The sequence below is a fragment of the Centroberyx affinis genome, unplaced genomic scaffold, assembly GCF_046629955.1.
Source record: "Centroberyx affinis isolate AG114_WGS23_722 - 3 ecotype Tasmania unplaced genomic scaffold, CSIRO-AGI_Caff_v1 ptg001094l_1, whole genome shotgun sequence".
In the NCBI taxonomy this organism is placed as follows: domain Eukaryota; kingdom Metazoa; phylum Chordata; class Actinopteri; order Beryciformes; family Berycidae; genus Centroberyx; species Centroberyx affinis.
The window spans coordinates 729,728-738,684 of record NW_027279639.1 but is presented as its reverse complement, the minus strand read 5'-3'; the positions used below and the strand labels follow the sequence as shown (position 1 = coordinate 738,684).

General features: G+C 47.9%; 2 non-coding genes across 2 annotated transcripts; both read right to left on the bottom strand.

The window, feature by feature from the left end:
- Positions 1-1,325: 1,325 nt before the first annotated feature.
- Positions 1,326-1,399, bottom strand: trnan-guu (transfer RNA asparagine (anticodon GUU)). Its single transcript has one exon. It is a non-coding gene; the product is annotated as a tRNA-Asn (tRNA).
- Positions 1,400-4,156: 2,757 nt separating this feature from the next.
- Positions 4,157-4,230, bottom strand: trnan-guu (transfer RNA asparagine (anticodon GUU)). Its single transcript has one exon. It is a non-coding gene; the product is annotated as a tRNA-Asn (tRNA).
- Positions 4,231-8,957: the final 4,727 nt, after the last annotated feature.

Sequence of the window (8,957 nt, the reverse complement as noted above, 5' to 3'; positions counted from 1 at the left end):
GACCCCAAACATAAAAGATGTCTGTACATTTTAACATAATAGGAAGGTTAAACAGCATAAATATGAACTATATTTAAGAAAAATAATCTTAATTAAATGTAAAGGAGTGTTTCCAATTAACTGAAAATAACCCTTACACTAATGTTATTTCTGCTATATTATTTCTTTAATCATGTATGTGTGTGTATTCTTTTTAGATGACTGATATGCAATGCAATTGTTGTAGCCTATTGTGGATACGTGAAATGCGTACTAATATGTGTGATAATGTGTTTATCTAGTGTGGAATGGAATGGAAATGACAGCAACTTTTTTTTTTTTTATCAGCCAAGACAAATTTCTCTGCGGAGACCAATACATCTAAATCTAATCTAATCCTTTGGCTTTGTCTCATTGAAGACACAGTAGAGTATTGGTGGAGTAGTGGCAGGGCCAGGAGGAGGTGCTGACATGGCGCTGATGGGACGGAGGAGCCAGAGAGACGGACCAGGAGCTGATGGTGGGAGGACGAGGAACAGACCAGGAGCCAGGTGATGGTGGTGTGGTCCAGAAGGCTGGCTACTGTGAGGTCCAGACCCTGGTCTTCAAAGCCCTCATCTACCTGTTCTTCCGCAACGTCCAGGTCCTTTAACAGCTCATCAGTCAAGATCTATCTTCTGCATGGTCCTTCCTGTCTGCCGCTGGAGACGCTCAACGCCTGACAACTCGCCTGGGAATGAAAAGAAATAGGAACAACAAATACAGAACTCAGCACTCATCCCTGAAGTAAAAAGTCAGTCAATAAAGGGGATAGCTAGATATTGTTTCATTAAAAGGCTTTTTGTGACACAAGTAAATCTACATCTGACATGCCTCTTCTCTCCACGCCAGATATGCTCTATCCTCTCCTGGTCCAACAGAGGGACAGTGAACAGATCTCTCCTCGTCCAGCAGGTGGTCGATCATGCGGATGGTGTCCTCCTCTCCTTATGCACTGGAGACCCAGCTCTTACTTAGTGATGTGACTGTCTACCGGGGAATTAGTGATGTTGGGAACACCTTCACTCCTCAGCTGCTCCCGCATGGCTCGTCGCAACAAGGCGTTCCTGCGTCCCACTCAAACATGCAGACTGACAGACAAGACATGAAGGTGGGATAGAGGTAATGAGCATCTGTAGTGCAACCTGCTGCCAGCCGACGCAACTTTTAATGAGAACGATAGTCTACTGTGAAACGGGCACTTTTTGTTGTCGTCTGTTCCTAGCACAACTAGCAGTTGCCTGTAAATGGCACTGTAGGTGAAAGGTTGTAAATGCCTATCAGTGGCAGTAGGAATGAAAAACCTGCGTCCCTGGGTGGGCTCGAACCACCAACCTTTCGGTTAACAGCCGAACGCGCTAACCGATTGCGCCACAGAGACTGCTGTGAAAGGTCAGAAAAGGGGGTGTGGCTTTGATCACACAACCACCCAGCTTTAGCTTTCAAGACTTCATTTGGAAGCATTTCTTGTCTTGTGTTCTAGGTTATATCTCTTACAAACATAACTGACCGGCCGCTTCTTCATCTTACCTGTCAAATTGTTTTGCCCCTCAAGGGCCCCTCAAGTGCTATAGCACATAGTTATGAAGCATTAAAAGCCAGTAGTTTAATTTAAATCCAAAGGTTGAATTAAATTTGGAACCGGATCTGGGCCCCCAACCCCAATCTAATTTACTAGTTGCATAGGATAATTTTTATCAGGGGATGTCTAACAGTTGTTGAGGTCATTTGGCATTTTGGTGCTGTGGGAATATTCCACGTGTAATTTCGTAAGTTAAATTCTACTGCAGCTTAATGTATTTTGTGCCATTATTGACTAGAAATGTCCTTGTCTGTCAAGTGAAAGACTTGTGCTTTTAAGGTGGCTTTCACACCAGCATCGTTTGGTCCGGACTTTAGGACCTTTTTGCTAAGTTCGGATAATTTTGACTGGTGTGAACGCGCCATGTTGACTCAGGTGCGGACCAACATCTTGCAAAAGGTTTGCCAAAAAGCGCCGGTCTCGGTCCTCTTCCATTCGGACCGTGGTGTGGATCATTTTGGTGTGAAAGCAACTTTGATAAAGTCCGAACCAAAGAAAGGAAATGACGATAAAAAATAAATACAGTAGCAGTACCGGTGGTTGTAGATGTTTTAGGAGCTTGAAGTACTGGCTTGGTTCGTTTTATAACCAAAGTTTTCCGACTGGGCAGGGTTTGGACCTTCGGGCCAATCACAGTGCTTAAAAACAGAAAACTCTGCTCAACTGGGATGGCGGGCGACATTAAACAAACGCACAGTCAAATGACAGACAGTTTAACCTGATCCGCGGAACTGACAGGTTGTGTTGTAGAGAAAGAAGAAACTAGACATTCCTTCCTTTCATCCCAATGTGAGTGATAAAACAATGTGTTCAAGTGAATTTAACTTGTTTCTATGAAGTAGCTCCGTTATGAGCGAAGCTGCTACTCTATTTCTACCGTCTGTCCGTCAGTAATTCTGTCCTTTTTCCAACGGATCAGTGTGGTGTGCAATTCAAGCCCCTGTTCCTGGGGGCTGCCGATACCGATTGGCTATACCGATAGTTTTTTTGTTTTGTTATAGCAGCTGGTATAGCAGTATTATAGGTCTAACAGTTTCCATTTTACATACATTTCATCCATCAAATTGAGTCTTGGTTAAAAAGTATCCACATTTTCTTTTTTTCTACCTCAATATTTACTTGATCATTATGTAAACAAAACCATTTGTGTTCTAGGTAGCACAACATGATTTAGTGAGATAACCGATGCACAAGACTTGAGTCGAGTTAAATAAATGGAGACACCCTCCGAAGATATATATCCGTTTCAGTCTTTGTTTTGTATAAGTGAATGTTCTTAAGAGAGAGAGAAATGAGACTTTTCAGTTGCCTCTCCGCTGTTAGGGTCTCAACCGTTGTCCAGTTCAGCACCACAGACAGCGGTGCAGAGTGCAGACCATTATGTAAACAAACGCACATGGCATGCAATGAATTGGTCATCCAGCCCTATGAATTCCATGACTTTTCTTGTGATCGCCTTAGCCTTCTCACTAACACGGCTATACGCGTGGGTGCTCTCTAAAGTGGTTTGCCTTAGCGGCCGTTGTGGTGCTTTCTCTGCTTTTTTTTTTTTGTTACTGTCCACGGTCAGCTTAAGGAACTCGCCATGCTCCGGTGATGCGACTTAAGGTGCCGTATTAAATTTGTTGTGTCGAAATTTTTCGCCTTGCTTCCCCCACGAGGTATTTTGTCCTGGCATACATTACAGATGGCCTGTGTTGCATCTGTCTCTCACACTTTGTAAAAGTTCCACACCGCCGACATGTTTTGAGGTGAATTAGCATGTGACAATGACACCAACTCCGCTGAGAAATGGCTCACGTGTTTTGCGTCATCGATTGGTTTTTGTAATCGGCGATGATAAAGCATTATCGGAATTCTCCGATCTCATATTTATACTGAATATTGCCCGATTCCGATTGCTGGCCGATCAATTGCGGCATCCCTAGAGGGGACTTTGCGGTGTGAAAGCGCCCTAAGATGCGGTGTGGACGAGTGACACAGTTCAGTGTGCGCCGTGACAGCTGCTATCTACATGTCTATGATGTTACAACTTTAATAAGAGCTGTGGTCTACTGTGAAAATGGCTGCTATCAGTGTTGTCCGATCTCCTGGTATCTGCGTTCCTGAACTTAACTGGCAGTTACTGTTTGTAAATGGCTTTAGGGTTGTAAAGGTTTATCAACAGTTACTTTTGCAGTAGGAATGAAAAGCCTGCGTCCCTGGGTGGGCTCGAACCACCAACCTTTCGGCTAACAGCCGAACGCGCTAACCGATTCAACAATTGTTGAATTCAGTTGTGATCTTGGTGCTGTGGGAATCTGCCCTATGTGTCATTTCTGAGGTAAATTTCTACTGCAGATTAATTGCTGTACTTTGTAGCATTATTGGCTAAGAATGTCTACTTTTGACTGTCTTGAGTGATACTTTGTTCATGTGCTCTGTGGAGGATCAAATCAGATCACACTATTTTAGTATGGGAGGTGTCAGTGTTGCCTCATCACCTGGTATCAGGTGTAGGTGAAGGGTTGCAAAGGCCTATCAACAGTTGCTGTTGCAGTAGGAATGAAAAACCTGCGTCCCTGGGTGGGCTCGAACCACCAACCTTTCGGTTAACAGCCGAACGCGCTAACCGATTGCGCCACAGAGACTGCTGTGGGAGGGTCACATGACACAGACCCAGCTCTTGCTGCTAATCCTTCATTTTGAAGCATTACTTGTCTTGTGTTCCATATCTCTTATAATTCCTCCAGCAGCTACTCAGCCTCTGAATCAGGATCTACATCCTGCATGGCCCTTCTTGTCTGGCAGTACAGGTAGTCTGTACCTATCAGCTCCCCTGGGAGTGTAAAGAGAATACAGAGAGGCATATTATCTATGATATCAGAATCAGAATCAGAAATACTTTATTGATCCCCGAGGGGAAATTGGGTTACATTGCAGCTGCTCACATTGTAGAAGTGAATATATACAAGCGTAGAGAAATTATAAGAAATTATAAGAAAAATAGAAATACGAAAGTAAGAAATATGTAAAATATGTGCATTATACTACAATATATAACAATGAGAATAAAAATAATAATAATAATATAGAAATAAGAGAAATAAGAATTCTGTACAATATGCATCATACTCCAATATATACATACACCAGTGTAAATAATTAAATAATTAATAAGTATTGCACAGTTGAATTATTGCAGTTGAATTATTGCACAAAAAAAAAATTGGTATTGCACAGTTAGATATAAGTTATAAGTTATGGGTTATAACTGCTGACAGGATGAAATAAGTTCAAGAGCCAGTCTACTGACTCAGAGTGTCTGACACTCTGAGGGAGGAGTTGAAAAGTTTGATGGCCACAGGCAGGAATGAGTTCCTGTGGCGCTCTGTGGTGCATCTTGGTGGAATGAGTCTTGCACTGAATGTGCTCCTGTGCTTGACCAGCAAGTCATGGAGCGGGTGGGAGACATTGTCCAAGATGCCATGTAACTTGGACAGCATCCTCCTCTGTGACACTGCCACCAGAGAGTCCAGCTCCACCCCCACAACGTCACTGGCCTTGCGGATCAGTTTGTTGAGTCTGTTGGCGTCTGCTGCCCTCAACCTGCTGCCCCAGCACACCACAGCAAACAGGAGAGCACTGGCCACCACAGACTCATAAAACATCCTCAGCATTGTCCGGCAGATGTTGAAGGACCTCAGCCTCCTCAGAAAGTAGAGACGGCTCTGGCCCTTCTTGTAGAGAGCATCAGTGTTCTTAGCCCAGTTCAGTTTATTGTCAATGTACACTCCCAGGTACTTGTAGTCCTCCACAGTGTCCACACTGACCCCCTCGATGGAAACAGGGGTCACCGGTGTCTTGGCCCTCCTCAGATCCACAACCAGCTCCTTAGTCTTTGCCACGTTGAGCTGCAGATGGTTCTGCTCACACCATGTGACAAAGTTTCCCACCACAGCCCTATACTCAGCCTCCACACCCTTGCTGATACATCCAACTATAGCAGAGTCATCAGAGAACTTCTGAAGATGGCAGGACTCTGTGTTGTAGTTGAAGTCCGTGGTGTAGAGGGTGAAGAGGAAGGGAGATAGGACTGTCCCCTGCGGGGCCCCAGTGTTGCTGACCACTCTGTCTGACACACAGTGTTGCAAGCGCACATACTGCGGTCTGCCAGTCAGGTAGTTGACAATCCAGGACACGAGGGGGGCATCCACCTGCATCGCTGTCAGCTTCTCACCCAGTAGAGCCGGCCGGATGGTGTTGAAAGCACTGGAGAAGTCAAAAAACATGACCCTCACCGTGCTCGCCGGTTTGTCCAGGTGGGCGTAGACGCGGTTTAGCAGGTAGATGACGGCATCCTCAACTCCAAGTCGGGGCTGGTAGGCGAACTGGAGGGGGTCCAAGAGTGGCTTGACCATGGGTCGGAGCTGTTCCAGGACAAGTCTCTCCAGGGTCTTCATGATGTGGGAGGTCAATGCCACCGGTCTGTAGTCCTTGGAGCCAGCGGGACGCGGCGTCTTCGGCACAGGAACGAGGCAGGACGTCTTCCACAGCACGGGGACCCTTTGAAGACTCAGGCTCATGTTGAAGACATGGTGAAGTACTCCACATAGCTGGGGGGCACAGGCTTTGAGCACCCTGGGGCTGACACCATCAGGGCCTGCAGCCTTGCTTGAGTGGAGTCTCATCAGCTGTCTTCTTACATGGTCAGCTGTGAAGCACACTGTAGAGGTTACAGGTAGGGGAGGGGGAGGGGTGGAGTTGTCAGGTTGGAGAGGGCAGTCAGTCTGGGAGCCAGAGGGGGGGGAAGTGGGACCCTCAGTGGAGGATGGGGGGCTGTAGGAGGGGGGAGGGGGGGGCGATTGAGTAGATGTTGGTTGGAGGCAGACGACAGATGAGTCAAGGGGGGGCTGGGCAGGGGTCACTGTGTCAAATCTGTTGAAGAACAGATTAAGTTCGTTGGCTCTGTCCGAGCCGCCCTCAGCCCCTCTGCCGCCAGTCGGCCTGAAACCAGTGATGGTCTTCATGCCGCTCCAGACCTCTCTCATGTTGTTCTGCTGGAGTTTCTGCTCCAGCTTCCTCCTGTACTTCTCTTTAGCCTCCCGGATCTTCCCTTTCAGGTGACTTTGGATTGTTCTCACCTCTTCCCTATTGCCAGCTCTGAAAGCCCTTTTCTTTGTGTTGAGGATGGCTTTGATTTCCTTTGTTACCCATGGCTTGTTATTTGGATAACAATGGACAGTCTGTGCTGGGACAGTGCAATCCACACAGAAGTTAATGTAGTCTGTTATACACTCTGTGAGCCCATCAATGTCCTCTCCATGCGTCTCACAGAGTGCCTGCCAGTCTGTCACCTCAAAACAGCCCTGAAGTGTCTCATAGGCCTCCTCCGACCATCTCCTCACTGTCCTTGTGGTCGCAGGCTGTCTTTTCACCAGAGGCACATAGCAGGGGTTGAGGTGCACAAGGTTGTGGTCTGACCTACCCAGGGGGGGGAGGGGAGAAGAGCTGTATGCATCCTTCACGTTAGCATACAACAAGTCCAGCGTCCTCTCCTCTCTGGTTGGACAGCTCACATACTGGGTGAAGTTGGGCAAGGTTGTTGCCATGGTGACATGGTTGAAGTCACCCGAGATTGCTATGAGAGCACTCGGGTGCTGAGTCTGGAGTCGAGCTATGGCGGTGTGAATGATGTTACACGCCGACGTCGGGTTGGCAGAGGGGGGGATGTAAACAGCCACCATGATGACATGTGACATTTCCCTGGGCAAATAATACGGCCGGAGTCCCACGGCTAACAGTTCAACGTCCGGGCAACAAATACGTTCCTTGATCGTAATGTGACCAGGATTGCACCATCTGTTGTTAACTAGAACAGCAAGCCCTCCGCCTTTACGCTTACCGCTCTCGGTGCAATCCCTGTCGGACCGAACAGTCTGAAAGCCGTTGATGTAGACGTTGTGGTCGGGGATATCCTGGTGTAGCCATGTCTCAGTGAAGCACATAATACTACACTCCCGGAACTCCCTCTGACTCCTGGCTAGCGCCGTTAGCTCATCCATCTTATTTGCCAGTGATCTTACGTTTCCCATGACGAGAGAGGGGAGATACGGCTTGTATCTCCTTCTCTCCCTCCGTGCCTCTGCCTTCCGCTGTCTTGACCTCCTTCCTTTACCCCGTCGTCCCCGAAACTTTCTTCTAAGCTCCTCGGGGATTTGGTGGGTTACACCAGCCATGCCGGCCGGTCGGAGCGCCATCAGCTGATCCCGGCTGTAGACAGTCCCAGTAGAGCCGCTGAGTAGTTGTGCACTGGCGGCATGACGCTCAGAAAAAAGTAATCCAAGCGCCAGAAAGGTGATTAAAACTCCTCTAAACCGCATGGTTACAGAGGGGCACAACTTAGAAACCTAACTAGTTACTATGTTAAGCTAAAAGAACAAGATAAAACAAGATAATTAGGAAAAAGTGCGAAAAGAGCGAGAGCAACTGCAACAAGCGGCCGTCCTGGTCGACGCCTGCACGTACATTGATCTAGGATGAGATCCCATCTGGACACTGTGCCAGTCCCCCTCTTCTTGGGACTACGGTGGATGTCACAGAGCCTGACAAAGATGGTCTCAATCAGGCGGCAGCAATCTGGCCACTGGGCAAGCGGGGCAGTGGTGGTGAGTGCGTGTTTCTTCACACTCTCCACCCCTGGAGTGAACTCCTGCCTCTTCTTAGGAGACCTGAACCTCCCTGTGTCCAGCCTGCTCTGGTGTCTGGCAGCAAACACCACCCTCTGCTTGTCAAAGTCCAGCAGGTTCTGCCACAGAGCAACAATGTTGCTCACCTAAGCAGAGAGAGAACACAACAGCACATGAGAAGACAAAAACATGTGCAAGTGTGAACATGTATGACAGGGCACAGAGGGAAACGAACAAGACAACAAGTGTTCCTGACCTGTTGGTTGGTTAGGGCCAGAGAGGACTGGTTCCTCAGCTCCACCAGATACTCTGCCAAGCTGTCAACTCTGTCCATGCCTGGCACGCCAGAGTCATCCACAGCCTGAAAAAAAACAGAGATGAGCAACAAAATTTGAGGACAGTGAAGTGGGACAAAACGCAGATACAGTGATTTTATTTCTTTACATATAATTATGTATTTACATACCCTGGCCTCGGAGATGCTGAATCAAGCGCTGAGGAGACACCTGGCTGCGGCATGGTAGCAGCAGCCTGGGAGGAGGCAGCAGGCAGAGAGGAGGGAGCAGCCTGGGAGGGAGCAGCCAGGGAGGACGCAGCAGCCAGGGAGGAGGGAGCAGCCTGGGAGGGAGCAGCCTGGGAGGGAGCAGCCACGGAGGAGGCAGCAGCCTGGGAGGGAGCAGCCAGGGAGG